General features: G+C 33.0%; 1 long non-coding RNA gene across 1 annotated transcript in view; it reads right to left on the bottom strand.

The window, feature by feature from the left end:
• Positions 1-270: 270 nt before the first annotated feature.
• LOC123648261 overlaps positions 271-17437 on the bottom strand; it is a 79236-nt gene continuing 62069 nt past the window's right edge. Inside the window, exons 3-4 of the long non-coding RNA XR_006738542.1 lie at positions 1221-1382; positions 271-375 (exon numbers count right to left, since the gene is read on the bottom strand). This is a non-coding gene — a long non-coding RNA (uncharacterized LOC123648261). The remainder of the gene's footprint in view (positions 376-1220; positions 1383-17437) is intronic.

A 17437-nucleotide genomic window follows, 5' to 3' on the forward strand; every position in this document is an offset into this window, starting at 1 on the left:
TCATGCTGAAAAATATTTGAAAATTTCAATATTTGAAAAATATTTAAGTGCTATAGCATAAATTTATTTATAATATCAAAAACATTCTAACAAATCACAAATAGAAATCAAATACTAGTGATTGTAAAGTATTTATTTACTCATTCATTCATCCATTTACAGACATTTGTTGGGTACCTGCTTTATGTCAGGCAATGTTCTAGTCTTAGAATTACAGCAGTAAACAAAACTGAGAACACCTGATCTTAAAGGCTTTTTGCATACTTCCAATGAGATCTTTATGTCCTTATGTCCATAATGGAGTTCTTTTTCATTAACAAAATACCTGAGTCTTCAGCAACCTCCTAAATATTTCTCCAGATTTCCAGGTTGAATCTAGTGTTAGAAGAGAGGGGTAAGGAGATTTAAATGGCTGTCTACCAATTCTTGTTCTGAATTGTTGTCTCTGGTTCAAATCTCCACTGTTGGGGAAGGGTCATTTTCATTCTTACTCTATACTTCTGAGACCATCTTAAAAGCAGAGTGGAAGGAGTGGGATAGGATGGCATGGCATGTTTTTCCTGAAAGTATCAGGTTTCAGGTCTGCAATGTCAGTTCTTGGTGTACTGGTGGCTGAAGAATGACGAGATATACCAAAGTAAGACAAGCACAAAAATGAGCTTTATTGAGGAGATAAAGATAGGATTATAGAGCAAGAGCAAGATATAGGTTTACAGAGCACGGTACACATACCACAGATGATGACCGGACCCACTGTCATAGCAAAGAGAGAGCAAAAGGAAGGGCCTGGTTACTATCTACATCTTGTTTTATAGTGCCCAGATTGGGCTCTCCCTCGTGGTTCAGAGATCACCATGGAATCACTTTGATTGGACAGTTGGGAGTTGCATAACCTGAGTCTTACTAGGCATGTGGGTTGTTCTAAGTCACTTTCCGGACTCTATTGTACCTATGATGCTTGGCCCATGGGCTAGAGAGTCCTCTGCATTCTTTTGCAGTTGGTGTACTAAGTTCTGATTGGCAGATTCATAGGGTGTTCCCTTCTACCCCCGGTACGGCAGTTGCTTGGGACAGGATTAAGGTGGGGCAGGGCCAAGACTGAGGACTGAGGCCTACCCTTGTCCTTCCCAGGTGGGACAATTGCACCAAGGGAAGACCTACAGAGAGCTCCTAAATTAGTAACTTTTTTCTATAGCTAAGATTGAACCAAGAAATCATACCTTGAAGATTAAATGGAAATGAGACAAAAGATGAAGACAAGGTGATTCTGGGATGGTTCCGTGGCTGGAAGGACCTAGAGTGAACAGGAGGCTGAGACAATCTGTGATTTCTCTGACAAAGGCTGTCTTGGCACTTGCTCTAGGAAGATTCAGCCTGGAGAACTGTGGGAAAAGGAAGCAGGAGACAGAAGAAGGGCTCTGTGCATGTATCCTTCAATACTTCCCACCTTTTGATTTGCTTCTAAGGTGTAATTGGTTTCTCTTTTTCTTCTCTGAACAGTGTGCAAATTTGATGAGCCACTGCTGTGTCTCTCACTTAGAAAGATGAGCACCTCTTAGAAAGAGGTTGGAAACTTCAGGCACAGTATCTGATTTACAAACAAGAGTATGGTAGTTGGTTCCCTGGTCCTTTCATATTGCCTGAGATCTAGTTCTATCCAAGTCACTGCAAATGACAGTATTTCATTATTTTTTAGGGCTGAGTAGTACTCCATGGTATATACATACCACATTTTCTTTATACACTCATGTATTGATGGGTACTTAAGTTGATTTCATATCTTTGCAATTGTGAATTATGCTGCAGTAAACATCAGCAAAGTCTCAAGTTACAAAATCAATGTACACAAATCAGTAGCATTTCTATATATTAATAACAGTCAAGCTGAAAGTCAAATCAAGGATTTAATAACATTTACAATAGCTACAAATAAAATAAAAAACTTAGAAATATATTTAACCAGGGAGGTGAAAGATCTCTACAAGGAGAAATATAAAACATCGATGAAAGAAATCATAGATGACACAAACAAATGGAAAAATATCACATATTCATGGATTGGTAGAATCAACATCATTAAAATGTCCATTCTGCCCAAAGAGATTTACAGATTCAACTCAATTCTCATCAAAATCCAATGTCTTACTTCACAGATCAAGAAAAAATAATCCTAAACTTTATATGGAACCAAAAAAGAGCCTGAATAGGCAAAGCAATTTTAAGCAAAAGGAACAAATATGGAAGCATCACATCACCTGACTTCAAATTATACTATAAAGATATAGAAATCAAAACAGCATGATACTGGCATAAAAGTATAGACATAGACCAATGGACAGAATAGAGAACCCAGAAATAAAACCATATATAATAGCTATGACCAACTGATCTTTGACAAAGCAGATAACAACATACACTGGGGAAAGGACATCCTATTTGATAAATAGTGCTGGGAAAATCACATAGCCACATACATAAGAATCGAACAGGACCTATATCTCTCATCATATTAAAAAATTAATTCAAGATGGATTAGATTTAGATGTAAGGGATGAAACCATAAAAATTGTAGAAGAAAATATATAAAAATCTCTTCTAGACATAGGCCTCAGCAAAGTATTTATGACTAAGACCCCAAAGGCAAATATAGCATCAACAAAAGTAAATAAACTGAACTTAATTAAATTAAAAAGCTTCTGCACAGCAAAACAAATTATTAACTGAATAAACAGGGAACCTACAGAATGGGAGGAAATATTCACAAACTATCCGACAAAGGACTAATATCCATAATCTATAAACAGCAACAAACAAGAAGCAAACAAAACAGTAAGAAAAAAACCAAACAATCCCAGCAAAAAGTGGGCAAAAGACATGAACAGAACTTTTTTAAAAGAAGATACACAAATGGCCAACAGACATGAAAAAATGTTAAATATCACCAATCACTAGGGAAATGCAAATTAAAACCATAATGGGATACCATCTTAGCCTGGTCAGAATGGCCATTATTAAAAGTGAAAAACCAACAGATGCTGGCATGGATAAAGAGAAAAATGTATGCTTATACACTGTTGGTGGGACTGCAAATTAGTACATCCTCTATGGAAAACAGTATGGAGATTCCTGAAGGAGCTAAAAGTAGACCTACCATTTGATCCAGCAATCCCACTACCAGGTATCTTACCCAATGGAAAAGAAATCTTTTCATCAAAAATACACTGTATGTTTTTAAATGTGATTAATATTATTTTTATTGAGTCACACTCAAAATCACATATCACATTGTTTTATTTCAAGCTGTTATATTTCTATTGAAATAACCCAGTCCATAATATGTTATTTAATATTCATACATTTATTAATTATACAAATTACAAAATGTATGTGGAAACCAGTATTAGATTAATACAATTCATAAAAACTAGATATGAGGGCAAACAGAAAAACAGAATAGGAGGCAAAACTTTAAGAATCTGTAAATATATGTCAGTAAATAGTTACATAATATTTTATGCCTTCAATTTCCTTGATTGACTAAAACTTTTCCATAACCTTCTGAAAAATTCCAATTTGAAAAACTCTGAAGTAAAGAAAAGGAAAAGATGTATGTGCATTTAATAAAAACCCCAATGAAAACAATGCCTTTCTATTTATGTAAAGCTTTTTAACATTCAAATTACTATGTATATTTTTATGATAGTCCAATAAAATAGGTTTATTAATTAAGGTTCTATTTTGTAGTTGGGAGAACTAAGGCTCCAATAACCTTAATAAGTATTTAATAAGTATTCTATATTGTCTAAAATTAATGAATTCATGTGTTCCCCATCAAAATCTATCAGAGAGTTATTACAGAGTATATTTGTTATTGTTTTTATTAAAATGCACGTTATTATAAATATTTTTTTAAATAAGAACTTGTCACACTTTTCTGTGCATAATTGTAGACACCTAAATATAAAAGATACATTGTGAATTCTGACTTTCATCCATCAGTCATCAGTTAGCTGCAGTCCCCAACCCTTTGGGCTTTGGGCCTTTTAGGGACTGGACCACAAAGCTCCGCCACCCTCTTCCCACCCCACCCGCACTGGGGAAAAATTGCCTTCTATGAAACTTAGGAAAGAGTGTGTGGGGTTGGGGGGTGCACCAAACAGCAGGAGGCAAGTGGCGGGCAATGGAGAGCATTTATAGCCGCTCCCCAATGCCCTCATCATGTCCTGAGCTCCACCTTCCTCCCACCCCCCATCCATGGAAAAACAGTCTTCCATGAAACCAGTCCCTGGTATCAAAAAGGTTGGGGACTCCTGAGCTAAAGCATTGCTCCTCAAAGCATAATGTACATAAAAATTATCTGGGGAGCTTGGTAAAAATGAAGATTCTAATTCAATAATTCTGAGCTGTCCAAGATACATGCCTCTCTAAAGAGTTGCCAGGTGATGCCAATGCTACTAGTCTAAAAACAACACTTTGAGAAGCAAGACTCTAAAGAACTACTTATAAGAAGTGTAGTTAAAATGTCCATCAACGGATGAATGAATAAAGAAAACATGGTACATATACACAATAGAATATTATTCAGCCATAAAAAATAATAAAATCCTGACATTGGCAACAACATGGATGGAACTGGAGAACATTATGCTAAGTGAAATAAACCAGGCACAGACAGGCAAATATCATATGTTCTCACCCATTAGGGGAGCTAAAACAATCGATCTCATGGAGATAGAGAGAGTAGACTGATGTCCGGGGAGTGTTGTAGGGAGTGGGGATAATGAAAGGTTGGCTTATTGGTACAAAGATACAGTTAAATGGAATAATGTCTCGTGTTTGATAGCAAAATAAGGCAACTATAGTAATGATTTATTGTCTATTTCAAAATAACTAGAAGAGTGGAATTGAAATGTTCCTAACAGAAAGAAATAAGTGTATAAGGTGATAGATATCCCAATTACTCTGATTTGATCATTACACATTGTATGCTTGTATCAAAATATCACATGTGCCCCCACAATATGTACATATGTATACATAAAATTGAAAATTGAAAAAAAACAAAGACGTGTGGTTAGGAGATTAATTCTGGTGCCATTCAAGATCCTCTTTTGTGTGTTCCAGATGAACTTGTACCTTACAGTGTGTGAAGACCTCTCATCTATCTTCTTTCCAGCTGTTTAGAATTTTCTTATTAATTTCCAAAATCTCATATACATGAACTTTATTGATGAGTTCTGTTTGTAAGGGCTAAATAAATTGAGTATTTTCCACTCAAAGAAACTAATATATTTTCATCTCCATTGATTTTCCATGTTAATAAATTCATACAAAACACTTTAGATGTATTTTTAAAAATTTCTTTCTTTGTCTTAGAAAAATTTGATCATATTACATCTACCTATCTGCTCTGTATCTTACAGTTTTCACTTAATAGATCAAAATGGAAGAATTTCATTCTTTTTAATATCTTCATATTTTTCATAATTTGAATATGCCACATTTTATTCAACCATTTTATTAAAGATTAACATCCATCTTATTTTATTTTTTCCACAACATAGTTACAATAAATATCCTCATAGCTATATGAATGAGACTTATATTTCCATAGGATATATTTGCAGAAGAAATGTTAAATATAAACATTTTTATTTTAATGGGTTTTGCCATAGAGCTTCCTAAATACTACTAAATTTATATTTCTCCCCTTATTTGCCAACAATAGTTGTGGCTCATGAGAGAAAAATACATTGAATGTATCATATATTGTAATGCAATATCAATAAATTATTTTTATGTATATTTGCCTAAATTTCAAGAATTTATGGACTTATTATATTAAGATGTTAATTCCATTGCAAATATTTATCCTAATCAGTCATAGGCATATTAACTTTGTTTATAGTATATTTTGTGATGCAATATATTTTTTAAAAATTATTTACTCAAATATATTTGTCTTTAGTTTTTCATAGCTTCTAGGTTTTCTGACATGGTTAAGAGTTTTGTTGAACCAACAGGATGCTCATTTAAGCTTTTACATCTTATTTTAAAATGCTTAATTTTTACATTTACTTTATTTTTTTCTATTCTTATACCATGGACTTTTAAAAAAAATTCTGATGTTTTTATATTGTTTTAGTATAAGTCTAGTCTTCTGTAACTATTCTTTGTTATAATTGTCTTGGCTATTCTCAGACATTTATTTTTCAAATGGAATTTGCGATCATTTTACCCAACTAAGAAATAATTCTTGTGATTACAATGGAAATTACATTACATTTATTATTTAATTTGGAGAAGATTGAAAATTTTACTCTATCAATCTTCCTATCAAAAGCACGGCATGTCATTCTATTATTCAGATTTTATTTTATATTATTGAACATGATTAAGTAGTTTTCAAAAAAAGTGTAAAACTTGATATATATGATATTAGTTCTTTTTTTATTCAGTGTTTGCTTCTATGTATTTCATTGTTATGGTTTTCCACTTCTGTATTTTTTCAGTTTACTCAAGATGATACAAACTGCTTTTTTGTTTATTTGTTTGTTTTCACTTTGGGAACTTCTGCTTCCCACTATGACAGATTATCTTGTATTTGACCAACTCACCCCTCAAGAAGAAATAGAAAACACTGTAAGAAATACCAAAACAGCTCTGCAAAGGTGATAGAGTGCAATAAAGAAAGCAATAAATTTGCAAAGCCAAGATTCCAGATAGAAGACGAAAGTGTTGACATTAGCCAGACATTCTCTGTCACTTTTCCTTCCAGGTATTTGTTGATTAATAACGGTAGGACACTTAGTAAACAAGCAGAAACTGTGGTTCAGAATTTATAGGCCTCTCATGGGCCTAGAAGGACAAATAGTTACAATTCAAGACTACAACGTACACTAATAGCAGAGGGAAAAGATCCTGTAGGAAAAGGAACTGCAGAAAAATGTGCAGTTCCTCCTCTTTGTGTGCTTCCTTTTTCCTTGAGGCCTTAGCTATTTTTTTAAATTCAAGGGGCAAATGTGAAGAAACTGATGGGACATTTATTTGTGATCTAATTTAGATACCAGCCATCTGTAACACACAGGTTAAATTCAGCCTAACACCTGTTTTTGTGAATAAAGTTTTATTGGAACAAAGGCATACCCATTCATGCATGTGTTGTCTATGGATAGTTTTGTGCCTCAATAGTGGGACTGGCTAGTTATGACAGAGACCATATGACCCACAAAGCCTGAAATGTTTACTCTTTGGCTGTTCACATAAAGTCTGCTGATCCCTGGTCTCAACCAAACATTTTGATTATAAAAATACTTTCTTAAAATATATGTTATTAAAAGAGGCATAAAGTAGGATTGCCCTAAACAAAACCCAACAGGAAACTGGCTAACCTTCACATGAGGAAAATATTCCATCTTTATTTGGACCAGAAAAATTGTTCTTACTTCTAACTGCATTCTAGAAGTAAAATAAATAGACCACAAAAGAAGATAGGATCATGCAGAGCCTCCATAATTTTTTAAACATAACACTGGCATTAAATAAGCAATTTTCAAGAATTCCAGAAGATAGGCTAGAAATGGCAGAAATTGAAGGGAAAAAAAAATCAGATAAAAGAAGCAAAGACAGAGATGATAGAGCTCTTTGAGTTTTAGGAAAAAAGTTAAAATTACTGTGATTAATATGTTCAGGAGAAGAGGGGAAAATATAAAGATTTTTATCAGAAAACTGGAAACTATAAAAATAGGAAATCTTTGTAAATCCTAAATCTGAGAAATATATTAACTGAACATTTAATGAGTGCGTTAAAAGCAGAATAGCAAAGAGAAGACAAGTGAAGTAGAGAAAAATACCCAGGAAAGTACAGAAAAAGAACCAAAAGCTAATGGTTTGTCATTCATATAGGTGAATATGTAATACAGTAGGAGAGAAATAACAGGGCCGTACAATAACTAAGAAATATTGGTCATAAACTTCTCAGATCTGATCAGTGTCATCAACCTACAGATTTAAAATGCTTGATTTTTTTAAAAAAATAAAATTTTGTTGAAGTTAAATGAAAACTGTTGCTTTTATTTAAAATATCTTTCTCTTAAGAGCAGTCTTATTTCATTAGAAACTGCCCCTTTTGTCTGTTCTTCTTTTGTTTCCTCTATTTGCTGGGGCCCCTTAGCAACACAAAATTTTATTTTGCCTTCTCATTAAGGCTCAATCTAACTACTTGGAGTAACATAACAGTGATCTGGAGAGAGGTGTGAAACAATGCATTCTTGACCTAAGAAAAAGCAACAGTCAAGTTTTCAGTTCTTATTACTCTCACTTTTAGGGGTAAATGGAACTCAAGATGCCACACCTTCTTCTTTACAGCAGAACCAGCTATTCCTCCATGAAGCTCTCAAGAGAAAAGATGCAGACTTTCCCATTATTGGGGTTGAGATCCATGATCTTTGCAGACCAGTTTCTCTCTGGAATCTATGTGATTTCTTTAGATCTTCATCCTAAATTTCCCTGCACTTGTCCCAAAGTGATATCAAGCCCAGTGGAGAAAATTACTATAACAGCCCACTCCTTGAGGACTTGAATTAAGTCTGAGGTCTTGCTACCAGACTCTAAGCCTCGGCAGCTATGTGGCATGAGAGAGATAAAGTATTAATAGTTTGGTGGCAATTGAGATAATGATACCAGGACAGGAAGTGTTCAAGCTGCCATAGTTCATCCTCATAAACTTGCCTCTTTACAGATATATTTAAATGATACTATTTCTTCAAAAATATTTATTATTCCAGAACTTTCTTTTTTAAAACAAATCAAACTCTAAAGGAAATTTTATGCGACTGAAATAAAAGCCCAAAATAGACTCTTGTTTTTATATGGTAGTAAACAAAACAGATCATTAGTGGAAACACCACTATAATATTTTATTCTTTTCATATGCCAAATAGTTATGTGCAGAATTAATTTTACCAACAATATCTCCTTTTGTAATACTCCATAAAAATCTATTGTAGAATCCATGCTAAAATAATTACATGTTTATACATATTAATTTCAGTATAAAGTTATAAAAATAGAATCATTTCTTCTGTTTAAGCATAGATTTGTTTATAGATTTTCCATATTTTTCAAAATTTCTTACAAGACAAAAGTTGATAGCTATGAATTTCTGAGCCAATGGACCTGATCAGGTACATATAACATTTAACATTATGTGGGAGATTTCACAGAAATACTTTCAATACTCTTTATATTAAAATGCTATTTTTCCAATGCTTATATCATAAATAGAAATAAATAAATAGATTATTAAAACTTTAGAAGTCTAGATTTCCCCAAGGGCCAAATATATTGAATTACTAGTATGTAATTTCTCTCCTTGTTTTCTGGATTTCAAATGGCACTACACTGGCAGCAAACAAAGCTGAACCAAATTAACACTGAACAATGAAGAAAAATGAAGCTGGCATCTTAGCCCAGGGGATCTTGCCAAAGGAACATAGTTTCTTTCCCCATTTCTAAATGCATTCCATTTTCAGAGGATGAAATGGATCTCTTTTTCCACACTAGTAAAAAGGAAATTGAATTCAAGAAAATTCAAATGCTTTTAAGGAGAAACGCTAATTATAATCATCCATATTTATATAATAAATGTTTGCCTCAAAGTACTATGATTAAAAGTTGTTATTCTTTCAATTGAGCAATATAAAATTTATATGCAAGGTGGCAAGTAATTATGGGAGATAAACGGGCATTTGTAGGTAGTATTGTTAGCGGGAGTTCAAATATTGGTTATTCATTATTGCTCAGCCATAGGAATGCACCTCACAAACTTCTCACCCACTGAATTAATCATGACCAATTTCAATGTTAAAAGGACCTCCAAAAGATACTTCAATGACTTAATTATACAAACGAGGGAGTGGAGAACCAAACAGATTTGAACAACTTATTTCAGTCACCACTTCGTAGAGCTGGAGATCTCAGGTTTCCAGACTTCTATTGAAAGGAACAGATTCTTACGCCCATTTAATGACCAGATATCATTGACTAGTATTCAGTAGAAACAGTTGGAATCTTTTCACATCTATGTACTATAAATTCTATAGATATATAAGATTTCTCACTCACTTTAATGATCTTTAGAAAAGACAAATTATTCAACAAATCATCTGAAGAAGGAAAGGGGGAATACGTGATTGAGAACTTTGGGGTATTTGAAAAATAAGGAATTTGCTCAGTGAAAGTAATAAACTTGGTCTCTGACATGTTAAATATTAGCTGTCAACAAAACAGCATTTACTTAAGTGCATGATAGAGAAGAAAAATGAATAATCTCAACAGGTTAAAAGCAATGGATTTAATATGTCATTAATTTAAGGTCTTCAGGGTCTTTTGAATGAATTAACTGATTGAACATTTAAGGTCTCTTAAATGAATTAACTTATTTACCTATTTAATACTAAGTAAAAACTGGAAATCTGAGAATATACCTCAAAAGCAGTGACAGCTTTGTGACGTTGAGATATGAAACATAAGGTTATGTTTAAGTGAGCAGAAGTTGCTTCTCATAACAAAAAATGTTTTTCAGAAAGTAGATTGAAGACGATTTGTTATAGATAATCAAAACAACACTAAAATCATTTGAGTTACATTAAATTCTAAGTGGATTCTACTTCACAAGGGAGCTTGACATATGCAATGACAAGCCAGTAGGCAATTATGAAAGAGGGTGTAAGCTGTGCATTGGAATTTCCACGAATATTATGAAGCATACAAAGACATTTTCTTATTAAATGACAATGAATAGATCTCTGTAAAGAAGTCTGTAAATAATTTATGATTGAAAAGCATTTTGTCTTTCAGAAAACATGGTGAGCTGATTTTCTCATCTATGGACAGACAATATATGCATGACATAACAACAATTGTTAAACTGTATAAATTTTTTGCTCCTAAGTTTTAGTTCCATGATTTCATATGATTCTAATTGATTAGAAATAGATTTCAGTGATATTTAAAAACTAGCTTTATTTTTTTTTAAAGTTTATTTACAAATATGTGATTATCAAAAAACTGTATTTTTAAAACTACTATTATGGGTTCTGTGAAAGATAAAAGAAAATATTGAACACTATCCTTACCCTCATGAAATTTGCATTCTGATTAATATTAAGAAGGCAGCACATACCAAATTAGTAGTTTTATTTACTAAATCACTGAAAGATTTCCTGATTAAGTAATGGATGAAATTTAGAAAAATAACCTAAAATCAGATTATTTAAATATTCACACAAATTAGACAAAAATTTAAATATGATAGATAACATAAAGAGAGTATAGCCTTTTGATGAGAACATGTAAATATTTTTCTTTTATTATATTTCAAGATAAAATTAGTTCAGAGAAGACTAATCTAGCAGTAATATGCAGAAATAATTTTTAAAGGGAAAAATGGAGGTAGAGAGACTTTTAATAAGCTATTATTATGATCCAGAAATAAAAACAATTAATCCCAAATTCATGTTCTGCTTGTGAGAGTTAGAAGGAAAATTGTATGTTAATGATTTGGGACATTGCAATTTATTTATTTTCATACATGTGAGATGTATATTCACAATAATATGTAGTAGTCAAAGATGACTTTAAAATTTTTAACCTGAAATACTAAAAGGATGATAGTGTCATATAGACTTGGGAAAATTAAGAAGGGATATCTGTATTAAAGAAAGCAATTTTAGATTAAGACTATAAGGAAATGGCTAATATTAACCATTACAGCATGAAGTAAAGATCACCTACTGCGAGGAGTTTGGATGAATAAATTAACAATTTGAGACACTTGTTTGCATCTTCCCGGAGAAATTAAATGCCAAATCATGCTGAGCATCCATTTACCTTCACAGCAAGAGAACAAAGAATGACAGACTATATAAGTGTCAGAATTTCATGTGGCTTGAATCTTGTGAGGTATACTGTATAAGACGTAAATATGAAGCCTCAATAAATGTTACAGCATAGCATTATTTTCACTCCATTCCTTCACATTTTACAGAAATTCTAATCTAGCCAATCAATTTTCTCCCAGTTGTGCAAGTTCCTAGGGGATCTTTTACTTGTGCTCCAAAACTGAGTCCTAGGTGTTAAGTCATAGAACACCCATCATTTTCTTCAGTCACTTTCAGCTTTTAAAACTACCAAGCCCTCTGAAATGAATTACTGAATTTTTTTCCAGAGTCTGCTGAAAGGGCTGTTTTTGCTAATAGATTCTGAAAGGATTGATAGTTCTGCTAATACTGTCAACGACTGTACCAAGACTGCTAATAATGTGTAAAAAGTACATGTCAATGGGGATGGTTGAGGTTGCTGCTGAGGGGGCTCTCACTGACACCCTGATACCTTGTCCTCACAGGTGGCCCTCCCGTTAGAAGAACCTCCTTCTTTCCTTCCCTTTTCAATTTTTTCTTCTTTCCTTCCTTTTTATATCCTTTTTTTCATTGCTTTATTCATGACTATTTATTTATTTTTACTAGTATATAAAAAAATTAATCCATAGAAACTAGACTAGGAAAAAATCATAGTGTTTTCAACTTAAAATAATTCCTCTCTCATCAAGAAATGTTATCCTTGGACCACATAGGTGGGTTTTAGCACCATCTTCAAAATTTCATAGGCTAAATTTATAGTGAAAGGTTATTCAAGTAGAAATAATAAAGCATAGACAAGAGAGATCAGAACAGGATATGTGGAATTTGGAGTCAAATTCTGAGCAGTGAAAAGCAAATGCTTTTTCCAAAGGATTGCATATGAAACTTGGGAGAAGGATGTTTCACAAATGAGGATTGAAAAACGTGGTGGCAGTAGTGGCTGCAATGGGGGCCCAGTTGAGCCATTGGACTTCTGGAAAATCGTACAATACTACAGTGTTTCAATTGGTTTCAATTGGTTTCTAGAGGTCACAGCCCAGAAATAAAGGAAAAAACTTAACATTGTAGAGAAAAAAAACCTATCTATTACCAATTATAGGAAATCTCTTTTTCTAACCACATGATTTCATTTCCAGCTATTGGTAATATCCTAAATCTCTAAAGTGGAGCCTGATAATAGGGATGGAAGAAGAGTGTAACATACACAAACTGAACAGAGTGGTTGCTAGAGCACTACAGGGAAATGTTTTGAGAATGAGAAAGAGATTTATGGAACATGGCTGGTTGTAAGACAATATGTCCAATTTTGTTTTGTAAGCAATCATTTGAGATATGACTGAATAAATAATAATTGCAATGTGTTTTGTTGAGCCTAATATATGTCTCACTCAGTCTTTATTGTCAATACTCTAAGACACATTCCAGAAGAAATGATATTCCAGTAAGAAACTTTGTAAATCATGCACATGAAGAATGAAGTTCGGGCTGCTCTTAAGTATTAATGTTCAATAGATATCCTGTCATTCAGCTAAAAAGCAGAAGGAAAACATGTTCCTGCTTATAGCAGCTTTCCAAAAGACTCTTATGACTCTTAATCTCATGCCATTGTCAATAAATTGTAAAGGAATATTAATATGGTATTAATATGAGCTCTAGGAACACTCAAAGTGATATTTGTGAAGAAGGAACCCTCATGAAAAAAAGGAAAAGTTTAAAAGTCCATAAACACGAGTATTTGAATGGGAGACAATAAAAATCCTAATTCTAGAGAATAAATTTCATATTGATCTATATCAAATAATGATTATTTAAAGACTTAAGTTCTCAAAAATGCAAATCATAACTATCAAGTGCACAATCTACCTAAAATTATAAGCCACTTCATTTTGAGATATTGTATTCTTTTTAACATGTACATGTATGTAAACATTGTGTTAAATTTTATATTTTCCTGTTTACAAGAAGTTATTGCAACAATTTGTGTCAAAGGGTATAATATCTGAATCCAATAGTCTTTCTTCCCTTTGCAAAGGCCAATCTTTTAGAGAGAAGAGAGGCTGGCACAGAGAGATACATAGAATTTCTTCTATATATTCCTGGTTCTGTCTTTAATTTCTCAGTATCCCTAGAACTCACACCACTGTAAATATAAGATTTTGAAAAAATACCTATTAAACTGTGAAGGGACTGTTTTTATCCAAATAGCATATGTGGATTACCTATTGTGAACCAGATACTGCTTTTGCGTTTATGCTTGATCATTCTATTTGTTATTTTCTTCTTTAAACAAGGAAGCTGACAGATCTTCATAATAATAATGAAACGTTCCCTACATTACTTGGTGAGGAAAACTTTCCCTGAATTCAGTGAGTGAACTCAGATTTATTTTCTGCCTTAAATACTTATCATCTTTTCCATCATGAACCCATGAGATTCATATATCCAGGTGCAGTAATTCAGCCTACCACTTAACCCAAGAGCTGTGTCGATGCTGTGATTTTTACCTTTCATTGCACCTCTGGTGTCGGTTCATTTCTCATGCCCCATAGAGCTGATCTGAGCACAGAAAACCCTTTGAAGTCACTCAGAACTTTGTGCTCTGATGAGGCCTGAAGGACATGCAAAGTAAGAAACATGGCCATGCTTGCAAATAAGGTGAAAATTCTATCAGCCTTGCTAATGTTATACCTCAAGGCATCTCTATGTGTGTATATATGTATATCTGCAGTAAAAACCAAGCAAAGCAAATTTTAATTTTCCCAAAACAGAATGCTTATGTGGATCTATCTATTACACTTAAGCTAAATTATTCCACATATGGAAAACTATATTAAGTAAACTAGTGAAAGAAATGCCTTCAGGGCTCATATAGAAAGTATTTACATGCTTCACAATACACAATCCAATATTTAACATACTGTATATGCCTTTTAAAATAATGCACTTAAAGACAGATTTTTGAAGCAAAAATATAGTTAATGGTTCTGATATTCTGACATCCTCAACTACATTGGCCTAATTTTAAAATGAAATAAAAATTCATCTTCATTCTCTTTCGTAAGCATTCCCCAGTTTGCCAGAAAATGAGCAGTAAATGGGTGTGCAGTTTGGGGGTTCATTGTGCAAACCACATTTTTTGCCTTGCTCACTTACTTTGTCAGTTAGGCTCTGCCAACAAGGATAGCTAGGAGTCTACAGGGCTAGAGACTGCTTCCGTTGAAGTTTCTGCCTACTTCTTGTTCCTGTCAGTTTCACATAGGCCCAGCCTTTTAACATTTGGCAAAAATTTGTTCTAATAGCTCCAGCAATTGAATCTAATTTCCATTTTACCTCAATACTTGTAGAATCAGTCCCATCACAAGCTCTCAGGGACATTACCACCTACTGGTCAGTACTCCTCAGAACCTTGATACTCAACTCCATGGGGAACCTTCTCCTATTACTAAATTGTAATAATTTCAGTCTCTTCTCTTTGAATACCCAGTTCTAAAGGATTTTAGCTGCTACCTGCAATTACTATCTCTGAGATCTTAGCTGAAACACTTCTGTAGTTAGTAAATTCTCTCGTGTTTAAATGTCTGATTTAGTTTTTGATTTCTGATTTGGCTCAGAATGGAGCTCATATTTACTTTAATCTATAGTTATTTAAGAATTTTATAAAGGTGACTATATATTTTTAGTCTAAAGGAAACTTGATAACAACCAGCTGTCCGAGACAAATCAGACCATATGATTATCCTAGATATGACATTAAATGTAACCCTACCTGAAATTCTGTGTAGCAATGTTATTATCTTAACAGTTAGAACCAAAATTCTTCCTAGCATTAACCTCATATACCTGAAAGCTAAGAATTACTGCCTTCTTTCCTTGTTCTGTTGCTAGCCAGGTTGCAATACTGAGAATTAAACTCTTAACAAGACTGTAAAGAGATGTACTGATGTTGCAGAATTGGTGACACACCACTGATCTTTCTAATGTGCACACTTGATAATATCTCCCCTCTGCTTAAAATCATTCAGTGGTTGACCAATTAGATCAGATAAACTTCAGATTTAGACAGTGGTTTCTCTGAGAAGTCCCAGGAAGTGGGTGATCTGCTTCTTGAATGAATACTACCAGAACCCTTGCTAACTTACTGATATCATAACACTCAAAATTATTAGTTTACTTGTCTGTATCTCCTATTAAGCTACGAATTCAATGAAATCATAGGCTATGTTGCGTTCACTAATGCTAGTGATAAACACATTGTTTAGCACACAGGAATAAGCTCAGTAAGTGTACATTGAATTTCTACTATATGTGTGCACAAAGAAAACTCATGAAGGCAGTACTAGAATTAACTCTCATTGTATAGGGTCAGCACTCGGTTCTTTTTATGGCTTAGCCTGCTTCTTTAATCAAAGATATAAATAATTGGGGAGAAAGGAGGTGCTACTTTATCATCAGAAAATGCAGTTTACTAAAACAAGCAGCAGATAACAAACATGTTAACATCAGCCAGTTATTGCAGTTCTGTATATCTTGTTGTCAGGAGAAATTCTTCCTGAATTCTGAGAAATGTTTGATTAAAGATCTTATTAGTAGCTGTTTTCATCATTTTTTTGTGCCTGGATTGGTATTTTATTAAAAAGTTGACAAAGACTAAAAAATAGAATGAGATAAAATGCTGTTCTTTCAGAAATCCTTCTTATTCTTTTAATCATCTCATTTCCAGTATGTCATAGGATACATCTTTATCAATATATTTGTAATATTTGGATTGAAATATGTGATTTAATTTATAATTTTTAACATCTTTCTTTTGTATGTACTAACTACAAACACACACACACACACACACACACCCCACACTGGAAAATACTTTCATATGATGGGGTCTACTCAAAATAGTTTTAATGTTTAGAATATAAATACCAAATTTAAATATTTGGTTTTTGTGTCATTTTAAAAAGCATCAAAGACATATTATAAAAAACATTGTGCAAATTAGTTAATGACACTAAAAATTAGAGTATATTTTTCACTACTTTGGGAGTAGAGAATTGGAATTGACTTCAAGGTTTCAGCTAAGCAATGATATATACTCAAATTTAAAATCTTCTCTTTTTATATCCTTTATTTAATATCCAGGGTAATAATATCATGAAGATATATTTCCATGCTAAGAGTAAGTGATAGAGGTCTAAATAAAGTAAACGTGATTACTATGTACATAATTAGGGCTTTTGTTCCACAGGCATCTCTCTGTCATACTCACACCCACCCAAGTGGTACATTGATATATTAGTGGGCTACTTTGGGAAAAGTTCAATTCTAATATTTTTAAAACATATTTCAAAAGAAAACATTTGTGTCATAATACTAGAGTAGGGAGTTATTTTTTTTCCAGCCTAGAGTGTCTTGGTTGAGAAGTCTTCTGAACTATATAAAGTAGGGGACACTTGCTAACACTGTCTCTAGAATTTTGTAGAGCACAGATTTTAAAGATATTTAGATCAGTATAGAATCAA

Source organism: Lemur catta, chromosome 12 (assembly GCF_020740605.2).
Source record: "Lemur catta isolate mLemCat1 chromosome 12, mLemCat1.pri, whole genome shotgun sequence".
NCBI classification, from domain to species: domain Eukaryota; kingdom Metazoa; phylum Chordata; class Mammalia; order Primates; family Lemuridae; genus Lemur; species Lemur catta.